The 15,290-nt window shown below is 40.5% G+C and overlaps 1 protein-coding gene across 5 annotated transcripts in view; it reads right to left on the bottom strand.

Annotated features, from left to right (window-relative positions):
* Positions 1 to 15,290, bottom strand: part of runx2a (RUNX family transcription factor 2a) — a 203,906-nt gene that overhangs the window by 55,404 nt on the left and 133,212 nt on the right. The window lies entirely within an intron of this gene.

Below are 15,290 nucleotides of genomic sequence, written 5' to 3'. Positions count from 1 at the left end.
ATAAATTAAGTTAATCAAATACATAAACTTAAATTTAATAAGTAAAAAATGGGTAGATAGGGATGCCAATGCAGGTGGTGTATCTCTCCTGTAGCATGTGGGAGATTGTGGAGAGCAGCACGATCTTAGACAACCACATCTGCAAAAAATGTCTGTATCTTGAGAAACTTCATCTCAGAGTTGTTAAACCAGAGGTTCAGACATTGCAGAGTAACAGGGAGGTGAAGAGTTACCTGGACACTTTGATCCAGGGGGCAGTTGCAACCCTCAGTTTTGTTAGCGGTACAGGGCCAGTGGTGGTTGGTGGTCGGGACAGGAAGTGTGATCATAACTCAGGCAGATAAGGAGACCCCAGATGCAATGCTGGAGGAGCTTTGGCCTTTGCCATTATACAACAAATACGAGGGTTGTTTCCTGTGTGGTTGAGGGTAATGTCTGAAAAGTGGGTGAGCAAACTGACCATGACAGCATGGTACAGGAAGTGATTCAAGTGGAGAGAAGAAAAAGGAATGTGCAGTAGTAGGAGATAGTGTAGCCATGGGGACAGATACTACTGTCTGCAGCTCCGAAGTTTGTATTGACACATCAGTGCCGGAGTTGAGGATAGTTCCTCAAGGTTTGAGAAAAACCTGACTGGAAGGGGATGGATCCAGTTGTCATGGTCAGCATAGGAACCATTGACATAGATAGAACAAGTAATGAGGTTCTACTGAGGGAGTTTGAGGAGCTAGGTCCAAATTACCTAGAATCTCACAATTTCTGGATTGTTACTTGAGCCACGTTCAAATTGGCATAGTGACAAAAGGATTAGAAGGTTAAATACATGGCTGAAGGAGTGGTGTGCAAATCGGGGTTTTGCTTAATGGGGCACATGCAACAATGCTGGGGAAAGAGGGAGCTGTCCCATTGGGAAGGGCTGCACCTGTCCTGGTGAATCAAAAAACTAGGGCAGTAAATTGGGCTCTAAATTAACAAAGTGGGGTGGGAAGGTACAGATTGAAGGATTCAGCAATGGGTAAATTCGAAAGCATAAAGAGAAAAGTCAAGCTGTAGAGCCAATATGGCGATTTGGGTGAAAATTAGCTGAGTGGGTCAGGAATGGACAGGGAGCTTAACAAAAGGCATTAATGACTAAGGTACATCAGCAAAAAGTAGAAAAAGTTAAAACTAAATGCATGAAGTATTCACAACAAAATAGATGAAGTAATAGCACAGATAGATATAAATGGATTTGATCTAATAGCTATTAGATGTAGCTGCAGAGCAACCAAGGTTGTGAACTAAATATTACAGGACACTGGACTTTTAGAAAAGATAGGAAAAATGGAACAGGAGGGAGGATAGTCCTGATAATAAACAATGGGATAAAGACAGTAGAGTGAAAGGATCTTAGATCAGAAAATCAAGAGATCAGTTTGAAAGGCGCAAAGAAACAAGAGGCAGAAGTGGGGGGTAGTTATAGGCCCCTAACAGTAGTTGTAGTGTTGAGCAGAGTATAAATCAAGAAATTAGAAGTTCATGTAGCAAGGGTAATACAGTCATCATGAAGGACTTAAGATTGATATTGAATGAGCAAATCAAATTTGCAGTATTAATGTGGAGGATGAGTTCATCGAATGTATACAAGATAAATTTCTAGGTCAATACATTGAGGAACAGGGGAACAGGCTATTCTAGTATTGTGCAATGATGCATGAGTAATTAATAGCCATGTAGTAAAGGAGGCTGGAGGGGGAGGCTGGGTGGGGAGTTGGTGGGGGGGGGCGGGGGGATAGAAATCATAATATACTAGGATTTCATGCTGAGTTTGATGGTGATTTAGTTAAGAAATTACAGTCATAAATCTGAACAAAGCAAACTCCATTGGCATGAGGGGTGAGTTGGGAAACCAGTTTCAAAGATCTGACAGTAGGTAAGAAATGGCAAACATCTACAGAAATAAATCATGTTTCGCAATAAGTATACATTCCCCTCAGGAATAATTCATGGGAAAACTAACCCAATCACAAGGGAAGGTTAAATAGTATTCAATTAAAGGAAGAAGTTTATAATATTGTCACAAAGAATAGTAAGCCTGGTCATTGGGAAGATTTTAGAGTAAGATATTGATAAAAGAGAGAAAATAGATTATTGAGTAAACTCGCAAGAGAAATACAAACAATAGTAAAAGCTCCTATAGGTATGCAATAAGACTAGCAAAAGGAACCATGAATCCTTTACAGGCAAAGGCAGGAGAAATTATAATGGAATATAAAGAAATGGAGACATGAAAGAATTATCTGCCTTCATGGTCACAAATACAAAAAACATTCCAGGAAATAGTAGTGACCCAAGGGTCCATTGAGAATGAGGAACTTAAAGAACTTGGTATCAGTAAAGAAATAGTATTGGAGAAATTAATGGGACTGAAAGCTGATGAATGCCCTCGATCTAATGGCCTACATCCTACTGAGATAAGAAGGAGCAAGGGTATTTAGGGATTTAAATACAAGAATGAGAATTTAAATTGGGAGAATTAAGGGACAAAAAACCAATGTATGTCAAGAAAGAAAGTGTGATTGTTAAACAGAACTTCATGAGACATAGGATACAGTGATAAAGTTTAATGAGTTGAGGTTTCTCGAACATAGAAGATAGAAGCTACGCAAAAAAAAACCATTCTAGTAGCATGCCTAGAGATGACAAAGATATGTATGAAGGTTTACGCAGCAGATGGGCTGAGGCAAGGATGAAGGTGATGTTACAGAAGTGAAATGGCCAACATTCACACTCCAATAGTTTGGGCAAGGGCAGGCAGTGCATAGTATAGCCAGAGGGGAAGGCTTCAGTAAGGTTGACACTCATGAGGCAAATTTCCATCAAAGCCAAAATATCAATGCAAAAATTCACAATAAGGTATGGATGGCAAGAGCCTTGTTCTGCAATGAATAGAAATTCTGAAGAGAAATATAGTGGTGATTGTTGATTCACTGGTAAAAGTCAAGGGACCAGTGGTCATTGGATTGTGCAAGATAGGAATGACTATTCCTGGATCTCTGAATATTAATGATAGTTACAGCTGACCCTGTCATTGGACTGAGTGACAGGAAGGAGAGGTAGTGGCAGAGAATGGCCCAAGAGATTCTAAGAAGAAATAAAGGGAGATAGAAGTAATGAGTCCCGAACAACATGACAGTAGAGTACAAAGGGGGTTCAGGTTCCCTATGGCATGGCAATGGTAAAAGATATGACATACATACACTACATTAACCAAAATAAAATCAACTTAGTTCTATTGTTGTTGATCACCAGCCTCTGAAATTGCTGCATTCGTAACTAATATATCAACCAATTAAGTGCATATATTTTGTTTATAAAATTTTATTCATGTTTCTTTTTATAGTCATACCATATATTGGTAGGCCAGGGAAAATAGACTGAGCGAAGTTTGAAACTTAGTGAACAATCGTGCTCTTGATTACTGCAATGAATGAAGCAACCGATTAGACAAGGACTACTGCGATCTCAAATGTTTTGACCTGCTTTTGATAAAAACTTTGACATTTCATTGAGGGAAACATAAATTAGATTCTCTTCAATACATATGAGAAAGTTTTTGGCTGGGACTGGATAGATTTAATAAAATACAACATTGATTCAGTGCTCAGGGCATTTTATAAAGCTAATCTCTGTTCATCATGTTAGTAAAACTATATTTTGAACAGCAATACTTCAGATGGCTGTATGACAGAGCAAATTGGAATCATCCGCTGGCATTTCCAATAACAGCTGTGGCTATCATTATTATTCACAGATTCTGAAGTAGTTTTGCATGCAAACAGAGTCAGTCACGCAAATCCTTTCTTTCAGCATCCCAATCACAGACAAGTACACATAGCCTGACTCTTATGAAAGACAGAAGAAACACAAACACTAGCAATAAAAACAGCAGCCTACAGGTGCATTAGCTGTTTGATTTTTATATAAATACATTGGAAAGAATGAAAGCAAAATAAAGCTTTGAATAGTTTGGGCCTGCTCATCAGGCCTGAACTAGCTGCTTTTAATGGAAGAAAAGTAAATATCTAACAGTAGAGAAAAAGTTGCTTGAGCTGGCTGATTGCCAATTGGCAGAAAACAATGATTAGCTCAGCCTGCCAAACCCAGCCCTATGGATACAGGGGGGAAAGAGAAGACACATTGGATCTTCAAGATATTTCTGAAGTTTTAAAAAAAGGGTCTTTGTTTAGATTAATAAATGCAGAAAATTGTTATCTGGATTTATTTCAAAAATAAACATTTTAAATAAGAAAAACTTACAATGGAGAGGCAGCCACTGTATTGCAGCTATGCATAGAGTGATTTTTTTCCTGGTTACCGGGAATAGAAACCAATTCTCAAGAATAATCACGTTCCATTTTTTAAAAAAAAAGAGATGAGGCCTGAAAGGATTCAAAATAAATTACTCCTACTCATTCTTGTCTGTATCACCATATCTGTAATAGTGTCAAATAATCAGCACATTGAGCAAAGAAAATTGATTTGAAATACATCTCAATACAGGAAATACATCTAAACTCATGTTACATATTCAAATTAAATTTTAATTCTATATAAATAGCTCTGCAGATGTAAAGTATAATTGTATTAGCGATTGGAACAGCAGCAGCTGCTGTTGAGATTATGTTTAAACTAACAAGAATATGTCTGCACATTTATTGACTGATTATATGTGATATGGACAGTTCTCTCCTGAAACATGACAGCAATGAAAGCTTCATATGGAATTTGTGTACAAAAAGAAATGAAACAAGAAAGATCTGTGCTCCAATGGAATTACTGTTGTGTTCAGTTCAGGTCTCCATAAAAAAGATATAGAAGCATTGGAGAAAGCGCAAAAAAGATTTATAAGAATGATACCAGAACTGAGCAGGTACAACTACCAGGAAAGATGGACTCCACAAAGAGAAGATTGAGAGGAAACATAATAAGGGTCTTTAAAATTATGAAGTCCTTAATAAAGATGATGGGCATCATTTTTACCTCGTTGGGCGAGCATGGCGGAAGGGCCCAGGAGCAGTCACAAAACCGACCACCACCAGCGATCGGCTGACCAATAATGGCCAGCCAGCATGAATTGCGTGCTGCAACGCCAGGGTGGCGGCAGGAGGAGGGTGAGCGCAGAATTTTGCATGTGTGCGTGCACTGAAAGCTCCCCGAAGACACAGAGCTGCTTCAGGGAGCTGAAGATCTAGAACAGTACAAATGAAGATTTAAAAAATAAGATGAGCATGTCTCCTCATGTGACTGTCACATGAGCAGGGACATGTTATAAATGAGATTCAAACGTCTTTATTTTATTTTTAATACCTGTTGGAAACCTCATCCTGCCCATGGGTGAGGTTTCATAAAAAATCGAAAGGCTGCCTGGCTGATTTGCCAGCCCGCCAACCATAAGATTGGATGGGCAGTGAAAAAGTGCATCTAATTATCACTTAAATAATCTTAATAGGCCTGTTAACTATCAGCAGGCGTGCTGCTAACTCCCGCGTACGCCTGCTGACTCAGGCGTCATTTTACTCTAGAGCGGGTCAGGCACCCGCCCACTCAGCGAAAAATCCTGCCTGATGTTTCCACTTGTAGGAAATCCAAAACTAGGGACCATAAATATAAGATGATTACAGTAGGGAATTCAGGGGAAACCTCTTTATTTAGACAACAACAACTTATATTTACATAGTAAAGTAATAAAACATTGCAAGGTGCTTCACAGGAGCATTATAAAACAAAACATGGCACCAAGCTACACAAGGAAATATTAGGTGAGATGGTTAAAATTGGGTCAAAGAGATAGGTTTTTAAGGAGTGTCTGAAATGAGGAAAGTTGTTTAGAGAGGTGGAGAGGTGTATCGAGAGAATTCCAGAGCTAGGCACCTAGGCAACTGAAGGTGTGGCCACCAATGATGGAGCAATTAAAATCAGAATGCTCAAGAGGCCAGATTAGATAAGCACAGATATCATGGAGAGGTGTGGGGCTGGAGGGGATTACAGTGATAGGGAGGAGGTGATGTCATGAAGGAATTTGAAATCAGGGATGAGAAATTTAAAATCAACAGATTGCTTGACTGGGAGCCAATGGAAGCTACTGAGTACAGAAATAACGGGTGAATGGGATTTGGTGCAAGTTAAGACAGCAGAATTGTGGATGACTTCCAGTTTCCAGAGGGTAAAAAGTGACAGACCAACCAGGTGCACTTTGGAATAGAGCTAATAAAATTATGAATGAGGGTTTCATCAGCAGGTGAGCTGAGACAGGGGCAAAGTCAAACAATGTTATGGAGAGGAAAATAGTGATGGTGTGAACATGTGGTTGAAAGCTCACCTTGGGGTCAAATCTGACACCCAAGTTGCAAACAGACTGGTTTAGTCTCAGAGTGTAATGAGAATGAAGTGAGAAAGTACAACTCACTACCACATCAGGTGGTGGTGGGGATGGAGGAAATGACATTAAAGAGAAGCTAGAGATAAGTAAATGAGAGAGAGAAAGGAATAGAAGGATGTGTTGATAGTGCGAGATGAAGTAACGTTGAGTGAGGGTCATGTGCAGCATAAACACCAGCTTAAGTTAGTTGGGCTGAATGGCCCATTTCTGTGGTGTAAATTCTATTTATAGACAATTATTTGTATTAATGGTACAGAACTTGAGCATTGCTGAAAAAAGAGACATGCTATCAAAGCTTTTCATCTTGCACTCACCAGGACAGCTCACAAGAAATACCAATGGTAAAGGGAACAACAATTTATACTGCATGAGAAGAAAGTGCTGACTGGTTGGTAATTGGACTCTGATTGGTACTGCGTTGCCATGGAAAATGCATCAGAACTGTCAACTGCCAAGCTTTTGTTCAAATTCCAATGAGGCAGGTCGACTCTGAGGCAGGTCAAGGCATTGCCAAGGGGAATGAACAGGGAATGGTTGTTTTTCCAAGCTTCTGTTTAGTCGAAAAAGGTGCAATGCGTGGAAATGCTCCTTCTGTTTGCAAAGGACAGAGCCCTGTGCGTGAATATATGTGGCTTCCAGCATACATAAGTGAGCCACACTGCAAACCAGGCTGATAACCTTAAATTAGACTCTATTTAATTATACTCTATTGTATATTATTGTCCTGTGCTTGCATTGATCTTCAAGTTTCCTGGCATGGCTACACTTGTACTGGAATAAATATGAATCAAAGGGTAGAGACAAATTTATTGTGATTTGTTTTGGCATTGGGGCATTAGTTAGGCCCGATAACATGAGGAAGGGAAAAGAAGGAAGAGAATAATAGTGGATGCATTGGCTGAGATCTTGTTGCAGGGTCAATGTATGTTTCTGTGCTAATGCAGAAGGCAGTTGTGCTAAAATGGCTTCCAAAGTGGCACCACCACCATCAACATCCTGAGGTTACTATTGACCAGAATCTGAAATGAACCAAACATAAAATGTTATGGCAAATACAAGCTGTGTACTCTGTAAGAGACAGCTCATCTCCTGGCACCTCAAAATTTCTCTATTGTCTATAAGATGCAAGTCAGAATTGTGATGGAATTGTCATCATTTGGATGGATGCAGCCGCACAGCTCTCAGGAAAGTCAGCATCATCCAGAACAGAACAGTTTTCTTGGTCACCCTGCCACTGCACTCATAGCTACCCTTCTACTGCCATTCTACTGTGACTGCACCATATACAATGTACAGGGTATACTGCAGCAACTCACCAAGATCACTTCAACAGTACATCCCTTCCCTATGGTTTTTACCACTAAGAAGAAAAAGAGCAGGTATATTGTGTAAGAATCATCACCTCCAAGCCCCCCTCCAAGACATACATCATCCTGACCTGGACATACATCACCAGTGCTTCACTGGTCACTGGATCAAAATCGTGGAATTCCCTATCTACACCTTACTGAGAGCACCCCAAGACTGTAAGAACTGGAGGGACTGGTAGCATAATGAATATCTTACTGATTTGTCATCTAGAGATGTGAGTTCAAACTCCACCACAGTAGTTGGGGAATTTTAATTCAGTTGATTAAATACGTCAGGTATAAAAAGGTAGTATTAATAATGGTAGCTTCGTAACTACTGGTAGCATTGTAAAAACCCAACTGGTTCACTAATGTCCATCGTGGAAGAAAATCTGCTGTCCTTGCCCAGTCTGGCCTATATGTGATTCCAAACCCACAGCAATGTGGTTGACTCTTATCTGCTCACTGAAATGGCCTACCAGGCCAAGTTGTTAAAAAGGCAACTCCAACTTCTCAAGGCCAATTAGGGAGGCCAATAACCACTTGCCATGCCCGCAATGCTCAGGGAATGAATAAAAAAAGAGGTTTCAAGAACCACCAGCTTCGTTGGGCACTGAGGAAAGGGCAATAAATTTGGCCTTTCCACTGTTGCTCACATTCCAAGAACATATTATAAAATCTAATCCATCTTAAACTACACTAAACCTATTTAATTCCCCAAGTAAAAGTGTTGCAACATGATGTGCATAGGTGAACAGAATATTAGCTCATGGGAGTTTTTTACATGAGCAGAGTCCTAAATCATGGATTCATCTTTGTCCATTTGAGTTCCAATCATCATACTTTTGGTCTGTACCTGTCTACGTTATAAGGGGGTCTTGTGGCACAGTGGTAGCTTCCCTGCCTCTGAGCTAGAAGCTCTGGATTCAAATCCCAATTTAGGACTTGATGACCAAGGAAGGTGTGTTCATAATGCAGCCAAACAGGTTGAGTATCAACCTGTAAATCCTTCCAACATACACCAATGGCAGGTGGTAAAAGCAGGAGAGATCCCTGCTCAGCCATGTGATGGAAAGAAAATTGGAGCCTCTACATCACTGGTCGTAGCTCTGGACTACAACATGCATGTAAAAGAGCATGTTGCCACTGCACCTTGTGGGGGGCTAGGGGGTTGGTTATATGGATGGCTGGTGTTGTCAGATTGGTACCTACAGCATAGGGTTTGATCTGTTTGACTGGGGTGGATTTAGGAAGTGCCTTGTCCTACCCATTGTGGAGGTAGGTAGTAGCGCTGTGGGTCAGACCTGCCATTTGGGCAGAGAGCTGAAGAAGAAGTACACATTGTAACTGAGGATAATCTGAATGGTTGTTTCCCATTCAGTTTTAATTCTGCTTTGCTCAATACATATCCTGTTGCAACCATTTCTTCCTTGATGCCAACAGCCCTTGGTTTTTGTTAGCAGCTTATATAAGCCGTCACTTGGTCACAGCAGTTTTCATCCTCTATATGTTTATCTCTTTGCAGCTGCTTTTATCTGATTCTGGAGATGGGAAAAAGTGTGATATCGCCTCATCCCACTCTATTCTGTTCATATGGAATCTAAGATATTCTAAATAAAGTTTTTTTAATTAAGTATCATATTGGTTTCATTGTATTGTGCACCATAGATGATTAAATCCCAGAGGGCAGTTAGTATCATTCATTCACTGCTGACTGCAAAATCCAGCCCATAATGTACTGCATCATTTCCTTTTCCTAGATCCATCTATCATACTTATTTATCAATTTAACCTTTGTGATTCCACTCCACTCCAGATAAACAGGATATCTGGACCTTATACTTAAGTAATTCTACTGACTGAGCAGAAATTGAAAAAGTTTGAACTGCAACTGCTTTATTTATTACTTAGTTATTAAATAGGTACATTGAAATAATACTTGTCAAATAAATATATGTTAGCAAAGTATACATCACTACATTTATAAGCTAGGACTTACTGTTTTCTGTTTTTTGCAAAAGTGATTTGTAACTATGGTTTTTGTACGGTTTAACCAAAATGACAGATTAATTTACTACGGTTAATTTCCTAGTGTTGACGACAAAACAACAACCAATTATGGTGCATCATAATATTCCTGACATATGTCAAGCAGCTAACAAGCTATTAGTGTAAAAATCAAGCATTTTGTTAAAATCAGGTATGGGGTCATCTTGTTGGTGCAGGCGTGGTTCCCACAATTAAGTAAAATAGCAAAGAGCTTGCCTATGCTTTATGTGTAAACATGGACTCAATTATTGTGGGAAGTTAGGAACTTCAGAAGCAGTTTCAGGATTTGAGACAGAGTGCCTAATTACAGCAAGGCTACTTGTCTATCTTAATATGGAGATGAATGACAAATACAGAGGTAAAGTTAAGTCGGGCATCTCTTCCGCCATTTGCTGCTTTTACTCATCCAAGTCCAATGGGACTTCTGTCAATGGCAGTATTTTGTAAAATACATTTTTGTTGATTTTCAATGGGGCATTTCAAGCATCTCTGCCTCCTTGCCACTGATCCCAACACCCTCCGTGATCCTTGCTTATGGTGAACCAGACTGAAACATTTTCTGTTCAAACCAAAGTTGAGCTTTAAACCTCAAATCCTATACATTACCAAGATCACATTTTCCCAGAGAGTGTCCATTGCCATGGCATTCTACCAGGGGCAGGGAAGGCAGAAGACAGCCTTCCCATCCAGAGGCCAATTGTGCCAATGAAATGACCAACTGAAGCCCTCACCATCACCACTGGCATTTTACCAGTGGCGGATGGACCTTCTACCATTTGGGAAGATTGCCTCGTGAATACTAGCAGCCTCCCTGTGGGCTGGGGTGGGGGACGGGGCCCTCCTAATCAGGCATTCTGTGGTTCACAGAGAGGCTTCTAGTGGCTATGGCTGCCCCTGCGGCAACATACCCTTCCCTCCCTCACCAATCACCACTCTCCTCACTGGGCCCAGACCCCACTTACCTTGCTGTGAGGGTGGCATCCATTGCTTTGATTCCTTTGATCAACACGCTTTTGTAGAGTGCCACAGGACATGTATATTAAAGGAACTACTGTATGCAAGTTGCTATCGTTGCTTTATCTTCCTCAGATGCTGCACGTTGTAGTCACTTCTGAAATATTTGTAAGTTGACGCATGGCAAAATAGGTCTTCAGTTACCCCCTTAATGTAGTAATCTTGGACAATATTTATCCCTCAACCAATATCACCAAAATGAATTAACTAGTAATTTGGCATTGTTCTGACGAAAGGTCACAGACTTGAACAACCAATTATGGTGCATCATAATATTCCTGACATATGTCAAGCAGCAAACAAGCTATTAGTGTCTTTAGAGCCTACCAGGGTGGGATAGGTGCAGTCCCAGCAGCAGGATCTAGAGCTACTGTCCCTCCGATTAGCTGGCAGCTCTTGGAGGCAAGTTTTCATCTCTCAAAGGGATGGCGCCCAATTGGCAGCTCATTAGCTGCATGATGGGCCTAAAATCTATCTGGGGCTCCTCCAAATAGCTGAGGCAGGGCTGCCCCCCAGCTTTCTAGCCTATTGTCAGGACCACCACCACCACCCATTAACTCTGCTCCTTTTTCCACAGTGGCGGTTGGACCTGTTGAATATTTCCAGCATCTTCTGTTCTTATTAACAAGTGATTTATCCAGTTTGCTATTCACGTGCAAATTGTCCACTATGTTTGTCTACAGTGTCTGTACTTCATAAAGTATTTAATTGCCTGTGAGTCTCTTCAGAACATCATAAGCATATGAAAGATGCTCCATAAATGCAAGTTCTTTGTTTGATTGTGATGTCTGCTATGATGGATTTTATTGACACTGGTAATGCAGAGAGGATTCTTGTCTCTCCCTGACCTTTGAGAAAAGAACTAGCTTCAGGTCTGACATGGAGTTCAGAACCCATTCTATTTGTTTGACCTTTAACAAAATCTTAGCAATCTAATAAGAGAATGTTTGCACTATTTTTCATTAACACATTGTTGAATAAGAATGAAATTCAGGGTAACAGTACCAATGGTTGAAAAGTTTTTCTTTCTTTCCACCTGTTTTGTTCGTCTGTTTATTCATCTCTACTTTTTTATCTGTGAAGGTCTAGTGACGCAATGGGTAGCATCCCTTCCTCTGAGTCAGAAGCTCTAGGTTCAAGTCCTACCCAAGGACTTAATGGTCAAGGAAGGTACATTCAAAATGTGGACAAACAGGTTATCAACCTGAAAATCCTTCCAACATATACCAATGGTAGGTGGTAAGAGCAGGAGAGAGACTCCTGATCAACTACATGGAAAAGAAAGTTGGAGCTTCTACCATTGCTATCCATAACTCCAGACTACTACATGAATGTAACACAACAGCTTGGGCTCCCTGAGTGATCTTTCACACATCACCACCATTTTTCATAACTATTGGCATAGAGTAAAATATTCCTGAAATGTTTACATTGACTTCTGGAACTATTCCCTAACTTGTTCTTCATCAGCATTTTTGATCATTGACTCTGGAAGAGCAAGTTAAACTTGAGACATTAATGCAATGTTATTTATAATCTATATATTTTGAATGCGAGTAACTGAAAATCAGAAATCTGCTGCAGACTGAGTATTAATGTTTCAACATGAATTGCTGTTAAATTCAAACATTTTATAAGTTATATTTTTTGGCCAAACGTGCCATACACATAACTGGAATTGAACACAGTACAGCATGATACTGGCAATGCAAAGACTGCAACACTTACACAATTAGAGGGAGGTGGTAGCATTGTCAGTAGACCAGTATTCCAGAGGCTAGTCCAGAGACCCAGGGCAATGCTCTGGGGGCCTGAGTTCAAGTCCCACCACAGCAGATGGTGAAATTTGAATTCAATGAAAATCTGGAATTAAAAGTCTAATGATGACCATGAAATGATTGCCAATTATTAATAAAACCCATCTGGTTCACGAATGTCCTTTGGGGAAGGAAATCTGCCATCCTTACCTGGTCTGGCCTACATGTGACTCCAGACCCACAGCAATGTGGTTGACTCTGAAAAGATGCCCTGGCGGACAATGAGGAGCAATAAATGCTGGCCTAGCCAGCGATGCCCACTTCCCATGAATGAATAAAAAAAATTACAAGAGTCAGTAACCTCCTCCAGTCCTTTCTCCTTGTTAATGTACCTGCCTCCAGGAAAGGGATCAGAATAACTGCGATTGACAGATTCCCATTAAATGAGAATGAGAATGATTAATGACTTTCTGTCATGCAGGAATTTTCTCCCAATAAATTCTCTTAAGCACAAAGTGGTACTTGTATCCTAATGTCAGCTAACTGAAAAAGAGAAAAAGAAAGCTTCCATAACAATTGGCATAAAAAAGCCTCTTTAAGTTATGCCTTTTTAGTTGCCTCAGCAGCATGCAGCAAACAAATGCTGGAGAATGCTCGTGGGAGTGCAAGAGGATATGTGTGGTGCTGAAATGTGGGCAAGAGGCCAAAACAAGCAGCCTGATGTCATCTACGGTGTAAAGAAGCTTTGCAAACAAAGCTAGCACTTGTGCACTTGTGCAAAGGTGAGGCCCAAACATCTAAGTGACTACTGCACTGAAAATTTGTACATTATATGACAAAATTGGGATAAAATCAACACCATATTTAACTAGCAAGGGCAAAACAACATTTGAAGAGGTACTCTCAACAAAGCTAAAATCAAGTTCATGTGATACTGTATGTCATTTATGTATTTATTTACTTCAAAAAGGCTCCAATGCAGCCTGAACTTTTAAAGTTGCTTTTCCTAAGGCTTTTTCTCCACCAACATGCAACGAAAAATTCAGGAAAAGTGAATTACTTCTGGCCTGTGTTGTTATTCCAGGACCTTTGTCTCTGGTCCCCAGGTCAACTTTGTTGAAATCAAAAATTCAGCACCATGAAAGATCAAAGCTACATCCCACTAACCCAATATACCACATGCTGGTGTTCCAGCATATTACTTACCATCTGGTTTGTCATTCCATTCCCATCTTTTAAGAATAGGCTATTACCATAAACACAGTTTCTGTTCACTAACTATTGATCAAAGGGATAGTGGGATATGACATTTTGAATTGTCAAACACTATGTGCTGCCTTGTTATGTGATATTTCACATGTAAGCTGTAAGTAGCATGTAGGGGATGGAAAGCTTCCTTGAAAGTAACTGAAGATTATTCCTCTATAAATTTCAGTCCGGTTTTTATTATTAGCTTTAAGCACCCCAACAACGCACATGCTAATAAGTTCACTTGTTAATATTTACTAAAGAAACCAGGATTCTGAAATAAAACTCTCCCAAAATACATTGGGAGAGAAATTGGGAGCCTTTTGCCTGCTTCTTTGAGCGCTAAGACTTCCCTTAAAGTTCTAAAATGTTGTCTATGGCATGTGCACAAACTTATGGGGCAAAATGCATTGGACATCATACTGGTGATGGTGTTAGCATGGCCTTTAAAATTATTCAGAACAGGAAGATCATGACATCAGTTAGCCTGCAACACCTGATGTGTCACCAGCAGAGCTCAACAATCCAGGCTAAGCCCCCTCTTAATCTCACAGTGCTGAACACATGTTCAACAGTAGAAAGGCTGCCCTCACCAGTCATACATGAAAAGATTTTCAACTTCTTACAGGTGAGTTGGTGGTTGATTTCTTCTGGCTGTTGCTTCAATGCTGCAAGCATTTGGTGCTTTGTATAGTTGTTTAAAGATTCAAAAGTCTCCAGGGGCTGGCAGGTGTTGAAGAAATTTTCGCTGACTTAAAGGATTCTGCATAAACCTGTTGCTCCCAGACATGGGTGCACTAGTGGCTATTTCCCTTGGAATACAGTATGACTTGGAAAATGGACAGAGCTGGAGAAGCTCCTGGAAGAGGGAGGGGCAGAAAGACTCTCAGCAGGAGGTCAGATCTGCCCAGGATGTTCAAAGAACAATTCTCCTCCCTGAATCTCAGTGAGGAACAAAGTGTGAGACGTCTGTGCTTCAGTAAAGACACCCCCACTGAAATCTGCCACCTGCTGCAGCCACAGCTTCAACCTCAGAGTAGGGCAAGGACAGCACTACAAGTGGTTGTGAAAGTGACCGTAGTGGTGAACTTTTATGTGTCTGGCTTCTTCCAGGCTTTGGAGCTAGAGATATTTGCAACATCTTATAGCTTGTATCCACTGTTGAGTAAGGGAGTTCACCGAAGCCCTCTGTCCAATGAAGCTAATTACATTTCATTCTCACTTGCCAGAGAGGAGCAGGCAGGCAAGAATGTCATTTTGTGCCATTCCCCGTTGAACAGGGTACCATTCACTGTACACAGATCACTTTGTGCATGCTGCATGTCAACTCTGCCCTATACTGAAATCAAAAGTGATGCCACTCTTAACATTTAGCCAGAGTGTAACAATAGGCAGCCATCATGTAGGTCAATTCCAGCTGCATTTCAGCAAACCTAAAGGTAGCATACTGAG

The sequence above is a fragment of the Carcharodon carcharias genome, chromosome 5 (genome assembly GCF_017639515.1).
Source record: "Carcharodon carcharias isolate sCarCar2 chromosome 5, sCarCar2.pri, whole genome shotgun sequence".
Lineage (NCBI taxonomy): Eukaryota > Metazoa > Chordata > Chondrichthyes > Lamniformes > Lamnidae > Carcharodon > Carcharodon carcharias.
The sequence above is the reverse complement of the archived record's forward strand: the minus strand, read 5'-3'. Positions and strand labels throughout refer to the sequence as shown.